This window comes from Taudactylus pleione, unplaced genomic scaffold (assembly GCF_031769625.1).
Source record: "Taudactylus pleione unplaced genomic scaffold, aTauple2 ptg000518l, whole genome shotgun sequence".
Classification (NCBI taxonomy): domain Eukaryota; kingdom Metazoa; phylum Chordata; class Amphibia; order Anura; family Myobatrachidae; genus Taudactylus; species Taudactylus pleione.
Window position 1 is genome coordinate 3079336 of NW_028284920.1, and position 24802 is coordinate 3104137.

The window sequence follows — 24802 nt, forward strand, 5'->3', positions numbered from 1 at the left end:
GTCCCTCTATTTTGTTTGAGACAGCAGTCCCCATAGTAGAAGTCTTGTCAAATTCAACCAGCTCCAAAAGCTTCGCTTTTCAGATCTTGCCTACATATCGCGAACGTCATCTTGTGATGACCTTGGCCTTTGCAGGCTATAGGCCACAACATCACCATTTTTTCTTTGCATACCTCTGCAAGCAGCCGTGAATGTGCAGTAACTCTGCTGGGTCTGGACTTTTTTGACCCTGCAGAGAGGAGCTCCTATCGGCTCACTTGTTCATGAAAGTAATTCTTGATTTGCCCCAATACATAACTTCTTACTGCCATGATATAAAATTATGTTTACCAGGGCTAAAATATGTCCCCTGAAAGAACTAAGGACCTCATTCAGAGTCAGTCATTGCGGCCGCTCGGTCGTAAGGTAAAAGGGGCCGGATATGCAAATGAAGCGCTCGCAAGTTGCATCGTTAAGATGGGATCGTTAGCTGGACGAGCGAGGGGAGGATGCGGCCATAAGACTAAAAATACGCCCCCTTCTCGTTCGCATTACACATCATCTCCGGGCATAAGGATTAATCGAGACCATCGGGAACCATCGGAGCTGTTCGTAGAGCTTAAGGTTGACCATACCCTCTCTTAAGCACTACGATCAAGTCAGTGTAAAAAGCTCCCATGTGACATGTGCCATGACACTACTTAGTTAATTATGCACTCCCATAAAACGCCTTTTGCATAGTCAGGCACGCCTGCGTTCGGATCTCCACTCCCCCGTTCACAAGCACCTTCCCCTGTTACCACCCACAAACGCATCATCCTGTCATTCAAACTAACGACCTGGCTGTGTTCAAGGAGAGAGCAATTTCAGATCATAACAGCTAGTTTGCGCACGCGCATTGCGAATTTTACGCATGCGCAGTTTAGCGAACATTGGTGGCGTACGACCGAGCGGCCGCAACGACCGACTCTGAATGAGGTCCTAAATCTGGTTGTTCAATGAGAAACTTGTATATGGTACATATTGCGAAGTGCCATCACTTCACACAGCTTTGACCAAAGTTAATAAATAATTGATGTGGTACATTGTTCCGTATTATTGCATGCAAGAATTGTAATCTAATGTGGTTACCTCTTGTTTTGCACAGGCGATAACAGATTACCTAGAAGCAGCTATGCAAAATTACTCTCGGGTTTCCTGATCATTTCTTAGAAGAGAACTTTTTCTCAAAATATCAGTGCAAATATAATAATAAAAAAAGCATCTGCAAGCAGAATTTGCAGAATAGTATTTATAACAGAAAAAAAAATGAATATTGTTTTTGGGCAAGTTTACACCTTTCAGCCACTAACTAGCTGGTAATAACATCAATAAAGAAAAATGGTTTCCTATAGGCTCATTCCCACCATTGTGTTATAAAATTATATTATATTACCATTAAGAACCAGTACTTAAGATTGTTTTGTTAAAAAAAAAAACACATTAAAAACCATGTTTAGAAATCACTCACTGAAAGTGTGTAAAGCAACATGCTCATTTTACATACATTTCACCCATTTTCCAAAATGCACGTTAAGGTGATTGGGTCATTCCTAATCAGTAATTATTATTTATTTTTTGTAAAATCCTTTTTAAAAATAAATAAATATATAAATAATTAAAAATATATTTGAGCATACTTTTTTTTATTAGACTTATTTGTGCATAGTACAATCTGGTATTTTCTATTTTCTATTGTTTTCTGATGTCTGCAACAATAGAGGAATGGACACTATTTTCGGTGTGCAGGCTCCCTCCTCAATTGTCATAGGATGCGTTGCTGTGGCACTGTGTCATTTCCTCAGTGAGTTTTCTGACCTTTGAGAAAAAGGCACTTGGAAAGGTAAGCAGGGCTGCAGCTAGGGTAGTGCTACCAGTGCCATGGCACAGGGCACTGCAGGGCTGGGGGCGCTGTTTGGGCCTGTCACTTTTCCTGTTTATTATCATTCTCACTTGTAGCTTCTCTTCTTTTATCCCCAGCATCTCCTGGCCTCCTCTATCTCTTCTCTGGCCCTTCCCCATGAGGTCCACTATCTTATGTTCCTTTTAAAAAATGGGGGGGAGGGGCACCAATGCTCTCTCTGGCACAGGGCACCAAAAAGTCTAGTTACACCTCTGCATCTTGTAAATGGGTGGTCCGGGGGAGCCGATTATGCGATTCGTGCTGAATTGAGTCATTGTGGCCCCGCTCCCGGCTGCACTATGCCTGTAATCTCAGCATTTTGTAGTGAGGGTATGACTTTTTGGATAATTATAATTTTTGGGGTTCCGAGTAGAACAAAGTCTCGGCTCGGGTCTGCTGTAAATTCTGAACTCTGATTTAAAGACGTAATCTCGGGTTTTGGATTGCATGTAAACAGGTCCAAATGACATAATTTTAGCTGTTTTTAACAATTTTAAAGAAATCCAAAACCAAAATGGGAACAAAAATAAAAAAACAGGGGGGTCTGCACAGTTCTCTAGTATGTGTGTGACTGTATATATATATGTATAAGGTATGTGTATGACTATGTATGCATATTCCCGCAGCCATCACGATTTTAGTGTGACAGTCCTGTTATTTGGGTACTGTCCCACCTGTGTGGTGAAGGACAGGTAGGGTGGGAATGCTCTCACCTGCTGTGCTCCTGAGGCATAACGTGTTGCCACGCCCCCTGCTCATGTGCACGCCGAAGGAATCCGCACTATGACCCGATCCCATATCCCACATTATGCTCTTTAGGGCCATCCACTCTTAAGTGCCTTAGGCCCCCCCAAAGCCTTAATCCACCTCTAAGCCACTATATGTCTACGCATGCCACTCAGGGCTGTAACAGGACGATAATGCGCACGTGACGTCCTCGAACATGCAACATGATGTCACAACAATGGGGCAGGGCTATCGGGAGCAAAGAGAAGCTGAACACCATTCCATTCAAGGCACCCTACAAGCCAAATATAGGTGCCATGGTCAGTAATGGTGCCACCTCCTAAACCCTGGGCTGTGGCACCATTCCCCACTCTTTATTACACCCCTGATGCCACTTTTTGGGACATATTAACTAAATGGTATTTGTGGGGGGTGCCCGCAAATGCTAAAGATCCCCAGCATTTAATATGGAGTGACCGCAGCAAATTTCTCTGATCTCTCCGATATCTGCTATTGTTCCTCCATTTAGGACTGGAAAGCAGCAACCATAGGTTTCTATGGGGGCTGCTAAGGTGTCAGATTTACCCAGAGCTTCACCCTGGCCACGAACTCTATCTGAATATGGCGCTAGCCTCTGTAATGCATCAGTACTGTATCAGCAATTCTTTAGGAGAAGGATCCGGAGGGACCTCACCATCTGCCCCCGATGACGCGTAGCTCCTAACTATCATTTTTCAAACACTGCCTGTAAACTGACAGTTAGGACCTCATTGGTTGGTACTTTATCACTCTCTAACAATTAGTGCATCTCTGAGAAGCTAACTTTTCAGCACCAAGTTGGCATGATATCAAAGGAGCTGTCCTCGCAAGTGACTGATGCATGCAGGTGGTATGCTAAGCTGCAGGGTTCCAGGGTCGATTGACTGTGATATGCTAAGCTGCAGGGTCCCGATTGACTGCGAAAGACTTAAATTATCACCTTTTTTAGCGATCTATGATACATCTCGTCCTTGCTGGATTTAGAAAGCTTGAGCTACCGCAAAATGTCCTAGTACCAGGCCAGGAGACCACCACTGGGAAAAGCTGCCAGGACTTGCAATTTCTTCCTTGATAGATAGCATGGGATGATAAAAACCCAGTGAATGCTATTTATATTGCAAATTAAACAAATGTGGTGTGAAATTTGCTTGATTTGGAGAAACAATTACATGTACAACTGTTGATCATAGAGTCATACCAGCTTTATACTCTGCACTGCTTGGCAGATACATCCACCTAATAAAAGGTCCAACCGGGGGTAGTAAATTATCAATAGATACTAGACTAAAATACTCAGAGTCTCTACTAGGTTAGGTGTTTAGGAGGACTTGCATACAGTGTAATTGTAGCATTATACCCACTGTATACATACAACCTTAAAATGGAATACATACGAACTACCGCCAGACACAAGTCAAATCCCGGCAGCGGCAGGCCGACACGGCTGAAAATCCTGATCGTCCGCAGGTAAGTATGTTCTAACCTAACCTAACCCCCCTAACCTTAACCCTCCTTAGGGGTGCCTAACCCTAACCTTCCTCCCAGTGCCTAACCCTAATCCCCCCCTTCCCCGCCGCAAAACCTAAGTCCCCCGGGGGTGCCTAACCCTAACCCTCCATCCCCCTAGCCTAACCCTAACCTCCTGGGGGGATGCCTACCCTAAGTCCCCCGCGGGAGCCCTAAACCTAACCCTCCCCCCAGCAGCGCCCGGCATCGCTTAGATCGGGATGCCGGCGCCGGACTCCCCACACTGGTAAAATGACAGGCATCTAGAATTAGACACCTGTCATTTAGCCCTCGTCAGAATAAAGCAGTCGGGAAGCCGGCTATTGGGCTTACGTGTGCCCGATTGCATACCCTTAAAACTGGGTCAATTGCTGGTCCTTGAAAACTTGAAGCATTCAGCATTGTACCAAATGTTCTCTAACCATTTTTATTCCTGTGTTTCATATGATATATTGGCTGAGAGTGCATATTCTACCTCCTGCTGCTTTACTCTACGTCTGTAGCAATGCACACATCTGAAGTTATAAAAAGATTATTCATAGTATTTTATTCTGTTGCGAGGTAATTGCCTTGATACTGTGTATACTGTATACATTATCTAAAATTTTCAGATCACAGTGAAGTGACGGGTTCTTCGCTTAAAAGACAAATATGTACTATTTATAATAAGTAAGCATAAGTTCTCACAAAAGAATCATTTAATGTTTCTACTGAATATGTAGATTCAGTGTATTTGTAGAATACATACATTAGATAGGGATTGTGGAAAACAAAAATCCCAATTGCAACAGCACAACATTTAAAATAAATGTATATTTGGGTTTTCCCATTTCTTATGGCCTGCAGCCTACTGCCATGTGTGTGAAATGTCTTTATCATGTTACTAATCACTCTCATACAGTTCAGTCTAGAATCTGTAGACTGCAGGAAGCTCCAAATTGTGGAATAGTCACATTCTTGCCAGTTCTCATCCTAAGGGACCTATTTATTAATGTCTATGGTTACTACACAATAATTAACATCAATTATTGCCCCTATTCATAGCAAATATAGATTATGGAGCCTATAGACAAAATCATAAAACGGCTATTTTGGCATGGTTAAGACTCCTTTTTACTATCAGGTCTAATTAATAAGGACATCATAGACGTCCCCTACGTTCAGCTAAATACCGCAGTCCCCATAATTACACTTCTTCGCCAATTTATCAAGCTCCAAAAAGAAGCTTTACAGAGTTGGAAGCAAACTCCGTCTTTCGATGGCGCTAATCACTGTAACAGATAGGGTGGGATGTTCAGATTCATCCCCAGCAGCCTGGAGGGTGCTTAATACACGGTTTGTAAGATTTATCTCTCTCCAAATAGAAAATTTGCCTGTTTAACAACACGGGACAATTGTAGTGCTACATTTCAGGACGAGATGTTAAGAATTATTAGTTAATTATATTTGTGGTATTAGGAATACCTGAAGATTATAACGTTTTAAAGAAGGATACATTTTTTTTTCTTGTGATACTTCCTTAAGCCGCCTGATGCAATAAATATAGGGGCACCTTTTTATCCCTAAAAGAAACATTTTTATAGAAATAGTGTAAAAGAAATGTATTGATACTTTAATTATTATTATCATATCTGCCAACACACAGTGAGCACAGATTTACACTGTAACTTGAATAAAATTATACATTTTATTTTGAATTATATTTTCAATATACGTTTAAAATGACCCCTTACGGTTTGCTGTCCCACAAAACCTGCTCTCAGATTGGAACTTCAGGTTGCCTTACCGTAGGCGCACTCTGGGCCTGATTCAGCAAGGATCGCCATGGCGATTGCAATAGTGATTACGCACACATTCTCACTACGATCATCTGCTAATCCTCTGTGATCGCTATGCCATCGCAGGACAACATAAGGACGCCCACCTTACCTTACACACATTCGTAATACTTAGTAAGATTACGAAACCATCGGTAACATCGTGTACAATCGGAGCCTCACGCACACTTGCACAAGCTCCGACCTTACTCAGGAATTGCTAACCTTCCTGTACGCAGTGAGCTCAGGCTGCGTAAGGCATCGCAGTGGATAATTTATGCACGCCCCTGTAACGACGTTCAAATGAACTTTCACGCCTGCGGTTTGCCGACCACCCCCCCGTCACCACCCCCAAAGCGTATTTCCTGTCAATCACTCTGCAATGGGTCTGCGTAGCCAGTGCGATCCTGAACACAGTGGAGTGTTCGCGCACTGCAGTGCGTGCGCAGAACGCAACAATCGGCCGATTGCATGTGTAATCGCAGTTGCAAGCCTTGCTGAATCAGGCCCTCTGTCTTACAGCTTCCAAAGCTAATTCACTGTGTCCCTGATCATCTATCTAGTTTCTCTTTCTGGTACGAACGCTGCCAGGAATTGTATAAACACGGGTCATACACTCATGTGCTCAGTAGCTATGAATCAGCTATCTGTGGAAGTAGAGTTAAATGTTGAATTAGAATGCATGTACAAATAGAATTATGCTAATTTGTTTTTAACAGTGCAAGTAACAAATTAATGAAGCAGTAATTTGCTTAATTACCCGCACTTAACTTTAACACTGCTGTATTATTACATTTCTTACTATTTTAAAGTCACATGAATTATTTGTATACTGTGGGCATTTTTATATGGTGTTGACCTGTACTTAGTTTAGAACATAATTTACTGGAACGAGTTTTAGATCAAGGGGGAGTTCCATTAACCACGTTAATTTTTTTATTTTGCCGCTGGTCGACTTAACGCGCATGTCGTGACCTATTTGCAGCATATGCTCCCGCGACCCTTGCAATTCAATTAGAAAATGCTTATCGCGGCACCCGCATGGTAGTTCTGCGGTGCACGACTTGGGGGACATGCATGATAAATTGGCAAAATTTCTCTGAACACCAGAAAAGTGGCAAAAATACATTGTATATGAGTACAGGAGGTTATTAGTGGCCATAAGCAAAGTATTTCAGGTTCTTAAAAGATGTCAAATAGATGATTTTTATTTTTTCTATTAACAGTGGCAAAATTATGTAAAGTTTTTTTTTTTTTTTTTACTAAATTAAAGCCTCTAGACTATTTTGGGGTTCAGAAAAATGTTTCTAATGTGATTTTTTTTTAATGGTTTCTAAGCAAGTAAAAAATAAAAAATATTGGGAAAAAGCACTTGTAAAATACGCCTGTCTGCAAATTCAAAAACTAGGTTTAGCCGTGTTAAACAATTATCGCCCAACTCGCGGCTAATTGAATATGCCCCCAAGTATCAAACTGCTGTTGAGAGGACATATATGCCACAATCGCTTTATCATAGGAGATCGATTACTGATTGGAGATCCAATTAAACTAATAAAATCACCAGTGAAGCCGTAAATGTGTTCGACACACGCTTAATAACTTCAGTTTTACTCCCACAGGCAAGTTCAATCTATGAATAGATGACTTATGTGCTAAAATGCATCTACAAATAGATTACCCACATCCTGAACTGTATCTAGGAATAGAGAGCCCATGTCCTGAGACAGGAATGCCACATACAGTTCACTGTACTATTACAGTAACAATAACATTACTCTGTTACATAACACTGCAACTGCAATGCATCTATTTTGCTTTGATTACTTGATTTTATAGAATGATATATTAAACATCTGCAATTATATATATTTTGTAATAAGAAAACATTGACTTATTAAAGTTTGATCCTGAACAATGCTGAAAACATTTTCTACAACAGCATTACATAGTGTATTCAGAAAGAGCTTTAGTTGCCTCCCAAACTAGAGGAACACGGTATGGCTCCATGGTTTCCAATTTCAGATCCTTATTTATGCTCTTTATAACAAGGTACAAATTTGGCACCAGGGTATTTGAAGCCTAACGAGTACTTTCTGCTTTTCATAGACATACTTATGGCATTGCGTTTGGAGAGGAAATTCATTTACGAAATTAGATCGGAAGTGATTTAATATCTTGGAGATACTGTATCATATGGAATTGTAAAAGAGGCATTACATTGTACATAATGGGAGTGATACTGAGTTGGACGTAGACGCGGCCTTCCTTGCGTTTTTTGCCATCTGTGACTTTATGCTAATGCCACAGCAAGGTACTTCCCTGGTGTACATCCGTGCTTTCCAATGTGCAAAGACTGAGATGCCTTCTAGCAGAGTCTACAGATGCCACATTACCGTCTGGTGTGTCTTTAGTTGCACCATCAGTTGCACCATCAAAACTTGCACCAGACCTATGGCAGGTGCCGCATTTCTATCTGAGTATGGCTTCCTATGCGAGTGGCTGTGCTTATTTACATGCAACCACTTTCAGCAACACGCCCGTGACACGGCTGCAACACTCCTGTAAGATACAACATCTCCGTGCGTCTTTTTAGCCACATCCCTGTTACTTCCCATTCACTGTCCAGGAATGCCCCTTACATTTCTACTACCATGCGTCTAAGTTTGATCTGCCGATCTGTACGCCCAAAATCAGGGCACATGCGCAGTGCCAATGTGTGTGCATTATGGGGTCTCAAGAGTTGTATGCAAGTCAGCCACAATTACACTTGCCTAGCGTGCAAGAAACTATATATGGATATTCATCCATATGTTGAGTTGCACACATCTATGTGACTGCATTTCCCCTAACCATATACGCTTGGTTTCATAGCCATCATCATCAGCAGCTGTACTTGCACCAGCCCCATCCTTGGTGCATGAGGTCAATCTTAAAAGAGACAGATTTCTGCATGTGCACAACTCAGCATAGCTTCAATTCAATTTACACAGCCACTACATGTCCTCAGTCAGTTTATCCTGCTACATGTCCTCAGTCAGCTTAGGATGCTACATGTCCTCAGTCAGCTTAGGCTGCTACATGTCCTCAGTCAGCTTAGGCTGCTACATGTCCTCAGTCAGCTTAGGCTGCTACATGTCCTCAGTCAGCTTAGGCTGCTACATGTCCTCAGTCAGCCTAGGCTGCTACATGTCCTCAGTCAGCCTAGGCTGCTACATGTCCTCAGTCAGCCTAGGCTGCTACATGTCCTCAGTCAGTTTATCCTGCTACATGTCCTCAGTCAGTTTATCCTGCTACATGTCCTCAGTCAGCCTAGGCTGCTACATGTCCTCAGTCAGCCTAGGCTGCTACATGTCCTCAGTCAGCCTAGGCTGCTACATGTCCTCAGTCAGCCTAGGCTGCTACATGTCCTCAGTCAGCCTAGGCTGCTACATGTCCTCAGTCAGCCTAGGCTGCTACATGTCCTCAGTCAGCCTAGGCTGCTACATGTCCTCAGTCAGCTTAGGCTGCTACATGTCCTCAGTCAGCCTAGGCTGCTACATGTCCTCAGTCAGCTTAGGCTGCTACATGTCCTCAGTCAGCTTAGGCTGCTACATGTCCTCAGTCAGCCTAGGCTGCTACATGTTCTCAGTCAGCATAGGCTGCTACATGTCCTCAGTCAGCATAGGCTGCTACATGTCCTCAGTCAACTTAGGCTGCTACATGTCCTCAGTCAACTTAGGCTGCTACATGTCCTCAGTCAACTTAGGCTGCTACATGTCCTCAGTCAACTTAGGCTGCTACATGTCCTCAGTCAACTTAGGCTGCTACATGTCCTCAGTCAACTTAGGCTGCTACATGTCCTCAGTCAACTTAGGCTGCTACATGTCCTCAGTCAACTTAGGCTGCTACATGTCCTCAGGCAGCTTAGGCTGCTACATGTTCTCAGTCAGCTTAGGCTGCTACATGTCCTCAGAGTACTTAGCCTGCTACATGTCCTCAGAGTACTTAGGAGCTCATTCAGACCTGATCGCAAGATGCAGCCGCTTGCTAGCAATAAGGGGCCGGATATTTAAATGAAGCTCACGCACTGCGTCGCGTAAGGATGCCCTCTATGTCTTGGCGAGCTACGGCCAAGTGCGCTCGCAAGTGTATAAAGATGCCCCCTTGCCACTTGCAACACGTCATCTCTGGGAACTGTAGGATTAATCGTTAACATTGATAGCCGTCGGAGCTGCTCGCTTTTGAGGTTGCCTTTCCCAGCCGCAAGCACTGCGATTAATGCGGGCTGAAATACATGCAGGTGACCTGTACAATGAAAAAAAAAAAAAAAATGGCAGCTGCTCTGGCTGGGCCTCATCAGGGCATCACCACTTAATACACATAGTTACTTTTCACATCACCTTTTATGTTTGATTTTTATTCATGTAATTTTTTCACATATTTTAACCTCTTTTTCAACACTTATTAACTACTCACACACATCTATACTTTACACTGCACTGTCACTCTTTTTCCATTTTCGTGTGATGCCCTGGGGGGGTACTTGGCAGGACGTTTTTTGGGGTGCCCCGGATGTGAACCCCTTAGTGTTAAGGACTGCTAGTGACAGAAGCCGTGACGTGGTCTAGCAGTTTCCCATGTATTTGCAAATGCATGCAACTAATATCTCTGAAGTTTATTACCATATAGTGTTCATATATTGTTGCAAGTATAATTCAGTGTGATGAGGAACAATAGGGGGTTAAACCTCCCTCCCTTTTCTAATGTGTACAATGACGCTACTTTGCTAATTATGCAAGCTCTTTAAACGCGTTTTGGCTGCCTCACATGACTGCGTCCGCAACACCACTCCCCCATTTACAAGCACCTTCCCCTGCTACCACCCAAAAATGGCACTATCTGTCACTAAAAGTGACCTGATAGTGGCTTACGAGCAACCAAAATCAGATCGCATAGATTGGCTTGCGCCTGCGCACTGCAAATGATACGCATGCGCAGACGGGCTCACAGCAAGTGAGCGCACCTTAGCGACCGAGTCTGAATCAGGTCCTTAGCCTGCTACATGTTCTCAATCAGCTTAGCCTACTACATGTCCTCAGTCAGCTTAGCCTACTTGCAAAGGCAACGTTACCACCCAATCACGCCGATTCATCCAACTCTGTTTACACATATAGGCGCTGATGCAGATTGGTGTCTGTCTCTTCATTCATTTTTTAATATGGGACTGAAATATTTCAAGATAATATGGTCATAAAGTGCAAGCTAATTTGCTGGACAGTCCTTGCAGCAGATGTAAGGAGTAAGGAACAAAAACTCTGAGGGCAGGAGGAAAGAGAGCTTGGTGTAAATATGATCACTGATATGCACCTATGACTAGATGACATGTCCTAAAATGCATCAGCAAATAGATCATTCACGTTCTGAAATGTATCTAGGAATACAGAACCTATGTCCTGTAACAGGAATCCCACATACTTTGCACGGTACTAGTACAGTATGAGTAACAGTACACTGATGGTATATAACATTGTAACCACAATCGCAATGTGTCTATTTTGCATCATTCATATAGTATGTTATTTTATAGATTTAGGTTTTAATCATCTGCAAGTATATATTTATTCAGAAAACATTGATTTACTAAACTTTGATGCAAAATAATACTGAACACTGCAACAGTCTCTACGATAGCATTCAACAGCATGTTCAGGTAGAACAGCCTCCAATAACTTGTTTCTGGTCATTGCTATTTATATAATAAGTCTGTACTCTCTATACTTGTAATCTGCAGCTTCTCTAGTCAGAGTGTCCAACACTGACTACAACCATGCTCTGTGTAAATATTCTCTGTGGCCAAGCAGTGATAAATGTGTAATGGTGGACTGGTGGTGGCATTATCTGCAGAATGGCAAGCTTCCCTCCTTTAAATATTGTATCATAGATACTATTTTAACAGTCCTTAATTAATGTACCCAGAATTTTTTTTTTTTTATATGTATAACCAAGGATTTCTTCAAGTATATAAAGAGTTAGTAGGCTACACACTGTTATAATCGAGCTGATTCTCAGCCTGCCAGTCTGATTATCTCACAATGTGTATACAGCATCAAGGGCCAATTATCATATGCAAAGCAGTCGGACTAGATGGCTGGATCTGACATACTGCACAACATTTTGAGACAATTTCCTGTAATCATACAGATCCGAACAATAATTGAGTAGTGTGTACACTGTTCTAAGTGATTTTCTAAATGGCCAGATAATGGAACAGTCTGTCTGATAGTTGCTTACATTATTATCCTTCATTTATATAAACAGAAAGAGAAGGAACAAGTGACTTAGGGGTAAATTTACTAAAGCTTTTAAAACAGACAGGTGGTGATGTTGCCCAGTACGGGACATAGCTTATGAACATTGCTGCATCAGCTGTCATAATACTAAAATAGCAGCGGGGTGGCAGAAACCAAGGGTTAGGTGCCGTTGTAGGATGTATGGAGGAGAAGATGGCATAAGTAATGCAAGGAAAATCACATAAGGGAAGAGGGACTTGCTTGTGAATGCTTACATTCTAAAGGGGAGGGGCAGACAGACAGGAGTGACACAGATGGGGGAGACAGTGGGCTAGGAGCACGAGGCAGGGGGTTATTATGAGAGCAGGAAAGATTTGATGAAGAAGTGGGTCTTGAGAGCCAGTTTGAACTATTATAGAGAGGAGGAAAGTCTGATAAGGGAAGGGAAAGCGTTACAGAGGTAGGGACTGGAGCTGCACGGGAAAAATCTTGGAGGCGGGAGGGGGGGGGGTAATCAGTTGGCAGGAGAGGCAGCGTGCATATGTGGAGCGAAGTGTGAAGGAAGATAAGATCAGAGATGTAAATAGGAGAGGAATAAGGCGAGGGCTTTGTAAGTGAGTGTGAGAAGCTTGAATTGGGGTCTGAAGGTGAGCCAGTGTACGGCTTGTAGGAGAGGAGAGGCAGATTACATCATTAAGGTGTGTATATAAACTTCTTAAGCAGTGCTGGATTAACAGGGCAGTCCACCTGCCCATAGCTACATAATCAGTGTGGGGGTGTGGGGGCACTTTAGCATAATGTGAACTGGGTTTTCTATGTGGCATAATGTGAAATGGGGGCACTACAGTGTGTTCAACATATTTGCGGTACTGGAAGTATTTACACATTATGTTTTGTAATAACATTGCCAGTATATAGTTTCAGCAATTTGATTGGTAGGGGCTCCCCAGAAAATAGGTACCCTGAGGGCCCTACAAATCTTAATACAGCCCTGTTCATAAGGGTAGAAATGAAATTAGTGCCTATGCAGTCTGCATACTCATACCATGCTGCATAATTCCACATTTTAGGGTAGATGTATCATAGCGGCAAGGATCGTACCGCTATAACTCTTACTGCTTCGCCTCATTACTAAGGTGAAGCAGGAAGCATTATCGATGAGATGTATGAACATGTCATCTGCCAGAGTAGAGGAGTGAAGACTTCCCCCTCCGTTGATCCATGCCTGAGAACACAGTGCATCAGCCTTGTGCTGATGTGCTGTGTCTCCCTTCCTGGTGGTCTCCAATATGCATGCACGGGACCACGCAAGCTTCGCAAGATCTCGCGTGCAGCCCCTGGAGAGGGCAGCTGCCACAGCACAGACAGTGCTGTTTCTGCTGTGGTGGTAGGGCAACGACGGCTGCATCGGTCGATATTGATAGCTGCAGCTGTCGGAACGTTCAGTGCCACTGACCATTCACACATAGTCCAGCACATCATTAGCCCATAGCACAGTTCACACATAGTCCAGCACATCATTAGCCCATAGCCCAGTTCACACATAGTCCAGCACATCATTAGCCCATAGCCCAGCTCACACATAGTCCAGCACATCATTAGCCCATAGCCCAGCTCACATAGTCCAGCACATCATTAGCCCAAAGCCCAGTTCACACATAGTCCAGCACATCATTAGCCCATAGCCCAGTTCATACATAGTCCAGCACATAATTAGTCCACAGCCCAGTTCATACATAGACCAGTACATAATTAGCCCATAGCCCAGTTCATACATAGACCAGTACATAATTAGCCCATAGCCCAGTTCATACATAGTCCAGCACATAATTAGCCCATAGCCCAGTTCACACATAGTCCAGTACATCATTAGCCCATATTCCAGTTCATACATAGTCCAGCACATAATTAGCCCATAGCCCAGTTCATACATAGTCCAGTACATCATTAGCCCATAGCCCAGTTCATACATAGTCCAGTAGATCATTAGCCCATAGCAAAGTTCACACATAGTCCAGCATATAGCACCCCTGTCTTTTAACACCGAACCCCACTTTAATACATGGGGTAGAAGTGGTATCGGCACACATAGCGTGCACTGATACCACTCCCCATATCAGCAGTTCATACATCTACCCCATTGTCCTTTAGTTTGTGCCTGTTAAACAATTTGCTATATAACCACAGGTCATTATTGCTGTTGATTTGTAAGGCTCCATATACAATAATTAACTTCCTGACAGATGTAAACAGTTTTTTTCTAGCAACCCTTTGTAATTTGATGTGTTGACCAGATTGAAAGTGTCCTCCACTCACCCCTACTCTTTCAAGGTGGTCAACATCTTGATTTACAAATGGGTAAATGCAGAATTAATATAAATTGCTCTAAAACTCCTCAAATTAATTTGAACACATGTATCCATTTTACAGGCAATCAGAATTAGAGCAAATCTTAAGCACTGCATCATAAACTATGAATTTTATTGTGCAAAATAGTGACAATTCTTCAAGGCACAAATATATCCAGGGACCAAGCCATACTTGCCTACTATTGGTTTCTCCTCTCCCTCAGAGGATGTGCACCTGACCACTTTAGGGGGTGGGTGCGTACTCTAACATCACAGGTCCATGTGGAGGAGGCGGAGCTAAAATGCAGCAAATCGATGCATTTTAGCTCTGCCCCCTCCCTACTGACCAGCGATTGCCAGCCATTATCTCCCGATAATGTCCACTTCACTAGGAAGTAGGCGGGATGCGGGAGATCCGGCCACTCTTCTGGAGGTGCAGGGGGGACTACCTGAAAAATTGGGAGACTGCCACACCTTCTGAGAGAGTAGGCAAGTGTGGACCAAGTTTTAAAACCTGGCCCTGTCTCTGAAAATGAGAGCTGGTTGGCAATTATGAGCCATGCAATGGGATTTGGGAATTAGGACTTCAATAATCCATATAGATATAGACACTACCTTTTCTTTTTTTTACAGGTAGTTTTACCAAAGTGTCACTACAAATGTCTGCTGGGGTAATGTTTACTTACCACAACACAAAAAGAAACAAAAGCCATCTTGAAGGAATGCAGAAGTGTAAACTTGGAAATAAAGTGTTCTCATGCAGTCTTCTTCCTTGTCGCTGTTAGTAGCTGTAATACAAAAGCAGTGGTATGTGAGAAGATAATATATTCTGTAAGACAAATACATGAAACAAAATGACAAACAAGTAGAGCAACATTCAACATGCGGCCCTCCAGCAGACTTGCCAACAATCTGGGAGAAGGCAGCCAGCTCGGCACAGCAGGACGCTATATTTAGTGCGGGGGGCCGGGAGCGACACTCGATTTTCGAGAGGCTCCCGGCCATTTCGGGAGAGTAGGTAAGTATGCCATACAGTTGCTGTCGAACTACACATCCCAACATACCCTGCAACAATTTTGTTATCAACACATGCTAAAACTGTGGCAGGGCATGCTGGGATGTGCAGTTCAACAGCAGCTGGGAGGTCCGCATGATAAATACCACTGAAGTAGAGACATACTGATGTAATGTACCTTATAATCTATGGAACATGAGCAACAACATATATCAGCAAATCTAGGAGTGGAAAACTTCCTAGAAATTTAGTGTATATAAGTTTTTTTTTGTATTATTTTCTTGTGGTTTTCAATGTAATGTTTTATTTCTACAGCTTCATATAACATTGACAGCGTAGGCAATTCAATACAAGCAGAGCTTTCATTGAAATCTTATAAAAGGAACCACTGTATTGCCCAGAACTACTATTATTAATTAACCAAGCTAAAACTGATCAGACCGGTCGAACAGTGACTCCCAATAAGAGAAAATGGGTCAGTGAAAATTCCAAAAATCTAGATTGCTTATGTGCCGCCAACTTAAGTGGTCACGTACACCATGGGCTTTATTGCATCCTCATACTTCCTGACAAATGGTAACCCACTAAGAGAACTAGGTGTAATCTGCCTATAAAAACATAATGAAACTTATTACCATAAAATGTCACCCTCTAGGGAAGTATTTAATTTTTTGTTTTGTTTTTTATGGATAACTATGGATTTCTACTGGAGAAGAGGACCTATCACTGGGGATAAGGTAGGTATTTATGTTTGTGTTTAATGTGCAATAAAATGATACCTTCTAAGGTGTGTGTGTACTGTAATTTTTTCTACTATTATTTTAACAGGGGGAATACCAGTGCCGGCGCCAGCTGGCACTTGTAGTTCCACAACTGCCAAAGGGCAGGCACGCTGGCACCTGTAGTCCCACTGTAAAAAAATCAATAGTAGCCATTTATTAAAATCACTATTACCCCTGCATCCACTGGCCAGGAGTGTAGGGAAGAGCCCCAGCTTCAGCCCAGGCCTGGGGTACTCAGGAGAGGGGGTGACCCCTTTATTGGGAGGGTTCCCAGCTCCTCTAGGATCCCCGGCCTGGGCTGACTAGTTTAAGGTGTTAATGCTTTGGCCAGGGTGAACCGGTGAAAGGGTCCCCTGGCTGTGACATTACACTCCGGCTAGTTTGAGTCTGGTGCTGGTTTTAAAAAAACGGGGAACACCACGTAAATTTCCCCCCTGTATTTTTAAAACCAAGACTGAAGCCTGGGGCTGGTTATGCTTTTGAGGGGGAACCCCACAACATGTTTTTTTTTTAGTTTTTTAAATCAACACTTTCTTAAACATTAATACACACAAGCAGCCTGCACGTATCTCACCAATTTTTTGACTTGAGGAGAGCTGCTGCTGCTGCATGGTGATGTCACTCAGGCGGATGTTGGATTTTGGAAGCCGCCAGCATGCCCATCAAGTTCCACACATACGCAGTCAGACTAAAGCAGCTTCTAGATACTCAGTGCTGTCACTATGGGGGTGCGGGCAGAGCTGCTCTGCTATTTTGGTGTTCCCCACTTGAATGGTGTCACCAAGCAGCGGCGATAGCTGCGATAGATGACATGCGCATGCTCGCTACATCCACACTGTACCCGGAGCGGCTACCCAGCTTGTGCCCTGTGTTTTAATTCCATACAACTTTGGGACTTGTGCACCTGTAGGCACAACTGTTCTTGTGCACCTCGGCCACACTGAGCCTCTTTATTCACATAATGAAAACATATAGAAGTGACAGAACTGCATTATTAGCTTACACCAGAGATGGGGAACTTCAGGCCCTGGGGCCATATAAGGCCCTCGGAGTCATTTGGTCTGGCCCTCTGAGCTATTTTCTGCTAGCCTCATCTGGCTAGCAGGGTGCCTAGAATTGCATCCTGCAGCCGAATCTATGCAGCAGTGCCGTCTGGATGCTTCAGATGGTCACACCGCTGCCCTTACAGCTCCCTGGAGCATCCTCATCCTGGCTTACACTGATCAATGGGGTCTGCGAGATTTGTACATCTGTGTGCGATTGAGTCTTCATCTGTGTAACAAGGGCTCCGATGCAAGCAGCCATGGCTTTCCTTCACGCCAAGTTCTGTCGAGTTTAATCTGCGACTTTGTATGCATGTAAAACAAATGTCTGTGTATTTAATGACGCAGCCTAGCATCTCTCACTGTGAGCAGCATTTTTCTCCATCTCTGATGTAAATGAAAGAATAATACGGTACGCTACTCCTCTCAGCGTGCCTCAGTCGTGCCGGGCTTCTCGTGCTGTATGATGTATGATGTATGGATGTCCAGTAAGTGAGGACACATCTGCACATCACTTTTATGTATGTATGTTTACTTCCACCTGTTTTTATACGGGATCGGTATGAAATACCGCCGGATGCAACAGAAGACCCCGACAGGTGAGTATTTTACTATTACTAACCCTACCCCCCCTAACCCTCTCTTAGGGGTGCCTAATCCTAACCCCCCCCAAGTACCTAAACCTAACCCCCCCTTCCCTGCAGCCTAAACCTAACCCTCCAGGTGGGGTGCCTAACCCTAACCTCCCACGGGGTGCCTAATCCTAACCCTCCCTTACCCTATCTTACCCCTAACCCTCCTGGGGGGTGCCTAACCTTAAGTCCCCCCCTGGAACCCCTATCCTAACCCTCCCCCCCCCGCAGCTGTCCGCGCCTGCCGCATGGCTTAACTTCATTTGGTATGCTGGGCGTCGGGCTCCCGGCGTAGGGATAATGATAGGCGTCAGGATTTCGATGCCTCTCATTAGACCCGTGCTGGGATTAGATCAGCAAAACAGAAGTAATACATATTCTCCAGTTAGTAATGTAATCATATTTCCTTAAAGGGATTGTTCCCCCTAAAGCACACTCACAAGTGCACTATATTGTCTATGTATTAGTACAAGTTGGGTACAGGATGCATCCTATTAGGGGTGGCTACAGTCTTTGATTTTTTTTTTTACTTTTATGTAGTTATAGTTATAACTCAACATATAATGCAATTCATACCTTCATGATCATCACAGTGATGTGGTCTCATCTTTTTATTTTGAAATATATTGGTGTTTGTAATATGATAATGTAATAAATACCTACAGTGTTTCTTAATCTACAGCAGGAGTGGCCAAACTCAGTCCTCAAAGGCCCATAATAGATCATGTTTTCTAGCTACACTAGTTGGTGCTTCATAGGTGATCTTGAAAACATGAGCTGTTAGCAGTCCTTGTGAACTCAGCTTGGCCACCACTGACCTATAGGAGCAATTAGAAAACAAAATCAAGTCTAAGGGATGTAAATGGAACTCGGAGAAACCCAAATGGTACTGTATTTAGAATGCAAGGGTCATGCTATATACAAAATGCAGCTGCGGTGACTTGTGATCACAAGCGACAACCCATGCAGGCTTGCTGCAAAGAGGACATGCGAAACATTACAAAGGGCATTGAGACAATTCCAAATTTGAATACGATAGGAATTTTTTAAATCTTCTAATGGTATTAACCATAAAAAAAGCAAAAAGAACCCCTCCAACAAACAAATACAAAACAAAAACAAAACATGCAATCTGCAGCTCATCTCCATTGCTTTAATGGGTAAGGGGCCTATTCTTTAGTGTCCCCTTTATAGCCCCCAGCCCCCCTAAATGGGGGCTGGGGGCTGTAAAGGGGGCACTAAGGGGGCTATAAAGGGGGCTCTAATGGTGGCTCTAATGGTGGCCCTAATGGCGGCACTGCAGGGGCATTGTGGGCTCAACAAGGGGGCACTAAATGGACTCAACAGGGGCACTAAAGGGGATATAAAGGGGGCACAACACGGACACTGTGGGCTCTAAAGGGGGTACTACAGGGGGCACTAAAGGGGCTATAAAGGGGGCACTACAGGGGCTATAAAGGGGGCTCTATAAGGGGCACTATGGGGGCTCTACCAGGGGGCACTATGGGGGCTCTAAAGTGGCTCTACCAGGAGGGCACTACAGGGGCATTACCGGGGGATGTGAAGGGGCATAAAAGGGGAACTGAAGGGGCACTAAAGGGGATGTGAAGGGGCAATAAAGGGATGAAAATGGGCACAAATGGGAGCACAGCAAAGAGGATCTAATGGGAGCACAGGGGTACTACTGTTTGGAAATGTCTATTAATTTTTTTTTTTTTTATATTATTTTGCAGATGTCAATAGCCAATGCAAGACGATTTTGGATGGGATTCATCGAATTGTACCAGGCCAATGAGTGCCTGTGGAAGTTATCCAGCAAAGACTACTCAAACAGAGATAAAAAGAATCGGGCATTTAATAAGCTTGTAATCTACAGCCGACGCCGAGAAAAAGATACTGACGTCGACTGGGAACTTCAGAACAGTGGGCCTGATTCAGACCCGCTCGCGAGCGCTATGCGCTCGCAAGCAGGTCGATGGTGGCCCAGTGTGCATGCGCACGACGGAGCCGGCTCCGTCGTGCGCATGCGCGAGACCCGGATAGCGACGGGCAAACCGTCGCTCCGGGTCTCGCACCAAAGGGGGCGTGCTGTCGATGTTGAGTGACAGCATGCCCCCTTTGGTGGGCTGTTAGAGTCGAAAGCTCTCTTGGGCTTGCGGCAACGAGACCCTACCACAAGGGTCTTGTCGCAAGCCCGATGATCTTGACCATAGCGACCATCATCATGGCCGCTCGCTATAGCTGTGGGTGGTCACCCACAGCTATGCTAGCGGCCAGGAGGGCCAGCCCTGATTCAGATCACTTATTGTTTTAGTAAATGTATAATAATTATTATTATTTTTTTTGTTTCAAGGTCAAAGTTATCGACGTTCATCCTGAACCTCCCTCCAGCGAGCCCACAGAGGTTTTGGAGTCGGATGTGGAGAGGCCGGCCGAGTCTGCATCTTCCTCTGCAAATCCTCCCGGGAGGAAGAGACGAAGGCCGGCTATGAAGACTCCAGCCTCTGGACTGTTAAGGACTGCCCAATTTCTAGAACACGTGGAGGAGGTTTTGAGGAATCACCCGAGTGCAAATCAGTCTTTTGGTAATAATGTGAGCCACGAAATGGATAAGATGACTCAGAGTCAGCAAATCCATTTCAAGAGGATAATGTATCACACTATTATCCTTGCTCACCAAGAAAAATTGGATGAGCATACGGATGTAGGGTCATACATTAGACCTCCGCCCACCCCATCGGCCTCTGGGAATCTCCCCATCCCACCTTATAGACCGGCGTACCCAACAAATCCAATGTCTCCTCCGTCACATCCCCTCTCGTATGCTGCGTCGCGTAGCCCAACGCCACCATCTCCCTATCCCAGTACATCGATGAGTAGTGTGCACTCATCTTGGATGAGTGCACAAGCTACCCTCCAGGCTGACGAGGAATTTTTTAATTAGTATTTTTTTTTAGATTCGGTTTTTAAAGTGTTGTGATAACTTGGGCAAATGGACTTCATCAAACTTGCTGCCCGAACGTTGTGTCATCTATCTACTTATTGTGCTCAAAGAACACTGTTTTGGAGTTTTGTTTATTCCCCTTTACCCTATGGACGTCAGTATTTTTTTCTAAGGCCTCGACTGTATTTCACAACATTGTTATGTGCCTGATCCTTTTTCTGTTTGAGTAGTCCGGCACTCATTGGCCGTTTAACAAGGGATGAATCCCATCCATACTTCATGTGAAGTAAAAAAAATTAAATGCAAAACAGTTGTGTTTTTATTTTATTTTTTTAAATATTGGTAAATTTTGTTTCTTAATATGTTTAGTATTGGTAAATTGTGTTGTGTTAATCAAAGTTTTTTTTTTTTAGACACTATTTGACAATATTTGGCTATCTGGATCACAACTGGAGAAGGGCCTCGTTGAATCAACATAGGTGTCTTTACTTGGACACCTATGTTAACTACAATGGCAGAACTAAGAAGGTCATTATTAACAACAAGGTAAGTACTTATACCCCTTTTACACCGTGTCAAAAATCCAGGGTTGATTCGCATCAACCTGGGATTTGTGGCAGTGTAATTGATCCAGCCAGGTCCATGGACCCGGTGATCCATCCCGTGTAAACTGCACGGTTGGCCACGGGTTGTTCACGTGCCACCCTGCAGTGTAAACGGCGCAATGCGGGTCTAGAAGACCTGCATAGCACCGCAGGCCGGAAAATTGGCTGGCTTAAGTAGCGCTTGGAGTTGACGTCATATCCAAGCGTCCACTTTCATGACGGTAGATACCCAGCTCTGGTGTAAACGGTGCCGACTCAGGATAATGCTGGACCGGTGCAGGGTCTGATCCGGCCGGAACACTGTTCCACCTCCCGGATCAGACCCGGCATTTAGGTCTAAAAGCGGTATTGGTTTTTAACCGTTAATGGAAGGGGTTCAGTTAAATTTTAGCAATTGTACTGGGCTGTATTTTTGAAACGACGCTCAGAAAGGTATACACCCAACTGAACTAGCAACAAAGAAAAAATGCTGACTTTTAAATAGGTAATCAGGAATTTAGAGGGCTGCAGAGAGCACCACCCATCCCTTAAAAAAAATCCTAATGTAAACTCCTTCTTTAATGAATATTCAAACAATCATTAAAAAAAAATCCACTCGCAGAATGATGTCATGCAATATCCTTCATCTTTCGTCTTTTGCCAAAATCTGTAATTTACATGACAGATATCTGTCACAGCAGCCCCAGGAATTTTCAAAAGATAAATCTTTTGTCTTTCATCTTTTGAAAAGATCTGCTCTTGGATAGGCCAATTACTCTTCCTCTCCAATTTCCTTCATATGTAACAAAATAACAGAAATTCATACAGGATAGCTGTAGCTGATGTGACCAGAGATGGTGTATAAAGGAAAACTCAGAACATTATTGTTTTTTCATCTGTATGTATTTTGAACGTGATGTAGTTCTCAATCCCGACAGCAGAATCCCGGCAAGGGAGCCACCGCCATTCAATCCCATTCCATTCTGAACACACTGACAAACTGCTATACTTATGTATACACAACTAGAAGGAAATGCATTCCTGGTGCTTTAGACCTGATGTATGCTATTGTATCATATACTACAAATGAAAACGTCCTTTTAGCTATGACAGGTCACAGCCGTTGCTAAGGTTCTGTTGCAGTGTGTAACGCACACAGAATAGATTATAAAGCACATCTCTGCTGTGTAAAGCCAATACTAGTTTGCCGACTCTTCATTTTCTTATCAGCACTTAACTTTCTTTCCTCTGTCTGCCCTACTGCATCAATATCACTGAGGATATTCTGAGCATCACATAAAGCTTCTAGGTAGGGCTGGATGTGTTCATTAGCAATCACAGATATATGTACTGGCACAAAGTCAAAGCATTACAGACAGTGGCGTAACTAGGGTATTTGGAGCCCAGGGCAAATTTGAAAAGGGAGCCCCTCCACCCCCATTTGCGTGCGCCAAAATGGGCATGGTCACTTAAAAATGGGGCGTGTCAACATGACACACCCCTTTATTTTCAAACTGAACATTCCTATCCATATGCACCTTAACTCCAGTAGTACCCCTTATACAGTACCCCCAGTATGCAGTTGTGGTCCCTCTCATGCAGGCCCATAGTAGTGCCCCTTATACAGTATCCCCAGTAGTGGTCCCTCTTATACAGCCCCCAATTAGTTCCCCTTACTCAGTACCCCCAGTAGTGGCCCCCCAAATGCAGTGCCCCACGTAGTGTTCCCCCTTGTGCAGTGCCCCCAGTAGCAGTCCCCACAATGCAGTGCGCCCAGTAGCGGTATCCCCTTATGCAGTGCCCTTTTATATAGTGCCCCCAGCAGTAGTCCCCCCCATGCAGTTTTACCAGTAGTGGTCCCCTTATGCAGGCACCCTGTAGTGATCCCCCCTATCTAGTGCCCCCTGTAGTGGTCCCTGCAGTGCCCCTAGCAGTAAGCCCCTTATATAGTGCCCCCAGCAGTAGTGTCCCCCCCTCCCATGCAGTGCCCCCAGTAGTGGTCCCCCTGATGCAGGCTCCCAGTAGTGACCCCCCCTATCCAGTGGACCCTGTAGTGGCCCTTCCTATTATTGCCCCCAGTAGTGGTCCCCAGAGTGCAGTGCCTCTAGTAATAGGCCCCTTTTAGAATGCCCCCAGTGGTAGTCCCCCCCCCCCAAGTAGTAGTCCCCAGTAGAGTAGCCCCCCCCCAGTAGAGGTCCTCCCAATGGCACCCCCAGTAGTAGCACACCTCCCCCAGTAGAGGTCCCCACAGTAGTAGCCAACCCCTCCCCCGTTGTGCAGATAGGTTTAAAAATAAATAAATATATATAAAAATATACTTACCTGATTCCACACTGCTCCTGCTCCTGACCGCGATGGCGCTCCCGCCCGCCAGTCCGCCCGGGCTGGCGCGCTCAGCATTATGGGACTGACGTCATGACGTCAGTCCCATTACCCACTGCAGGAGCCGGACGGAAGTCCGGCTCTTGCAGTGGGTGCTGCAGCAGTCAATGAGAGTCTATCTGACTCTCATTGGCTGCTGTTTAACACACACATCGCCGCCAGCGCTGGCGGCGATGCGTGTGTTATGCACAGCCTGAGCCCGCCTCCTGGCGCTATTGGGCAAGCACTCAGGGGGAGGGAACGGGCTCAGGCGTGCAGCACAGGACCGGCGCTGGAAGCCTAGCGCCGGTCCTGTGCAAATGTGTAGCGCTGACCGCACTCATTGCAGTCGGCGCTACACTGGCTATCTAGGGCGGGCGGGCCGGTACCGTGGCCGGCGGCGCCCCCCCGCGCCGCCGGTCCAACGGCGCCCAGGGCACGAACCCCGCTCGCCCTGCCCTAGTTACGCCACTGATTACAGAGAGATACAAGAGATCTAGGGATACCAGAGATCTAGAGATACCAGAGATCTAGAGATACCAGAGATCTAGAGATACCAGAGATCGAGAGAGAGAGAGAACATTACTCATGGTCATAAATCACAATAACAGGCCTGCTGCCTCTTTCCCCTAGCTATTTTGCAGGCCTGAAGAGTCATTTGAATTTGTGCCCAGCGAGCCCCGCAATTGGCTGGCCACCAGTGCATGCTGCAGTGTTTACTTTACAGTGCAGCTGGGACCTGATGCTCTGTCCCGGCTACATACATGCCAGCGCCTCCGCCGACTGAGATGTGTCCCCTGCGGGACACATCTCTA

At 44.6% G+C, this 24802-nt stretch overlaps 1 protein-coding gene across 1 annotated transcript in view; it reads right to left on the reverse strand.

Annotated features, from left to right (window-relative positions):
- The window catches only part of RHOBTB1 (Rho related BTB domain containing 1), an 86758-nt gene that overhangs the window by 50865 nt on the left and 11091 nt on the right, over positions 1 to 24802 (reverse strand). Inside the window, exon 2 of the mRNA XM_088450471.1 lies at positions 15313 to 15414. The gene's annotated coding sequence lies outside the window, so the exon portion shown is untranslated. The remainder of the gene's footprint in view (positions 1 to 15312; positions 15415 to 24802) is intronic.